The following is a 539-nucleotide window of genomic DNA, read 5'->3' as shown; positions in this document are numbered from 1 at the left end:
GTTGGTGTTCCTTCTGAGTCTGCATCCTCTTCCTGTCTCCTAAAGGGAGGCTTAAGCAAATCGGTTAATTCATCATCATCTTGTCCCTGAGCTGCTGCTTGATAGACTTTGTCTGACCTTGTACACCTTTGACCTATGCTGCATGACGAACAGCACCGCTTAATTCTTCTTCGGCCCTTTTTATTTTCTTTTTCCAGAGCTAACACCATAGGATCACTGGGGGGTTTGATTCCACAATCTCTCTGCCATTCAGGGTGTTTTCGGAGAGAAAAAAATGCGTCAGCGTAGGAAACTTCTTCCCATTTACCTTCCCCTCTCAGAAACAGCATTAACTGAAGCAAGGTATTATAATCTAAAGTTCCATTAGATGGCCATTTGGCTTCATTTTCTAATTTATACAGTGGCCACCACTGGGTACAATATTTTATAAGGGTTCTTTTATTTTCTGTGCCTCCAGCTCCTACTATCTCCTTCCAATGTGCCAAAATACAGCCGAGCGGGCTTGCTCTGGGGATTTCCTTACTTTGTCTGGTTCCCAT

The sequence above is a fragment of the Corvus brachyrhynchos genome, unplaced genomic scaffold (assembly GCF_000691975.1).
Source record: "Corvus brachyrhynchos isolate BGI_N302 unplaced genomic scaffold, ASM69197v1 scaffold24, whole genome shotgun sequence".
NCBI classification, from domain to species: Eukaryota; Metazoa; Chordata; class Aves; order Passeriformes; family Corvidae; genus Corvus; species Corvus brachyrhynchos.
Note: the sequence above shows the minus strand (reverse complement) of the source record.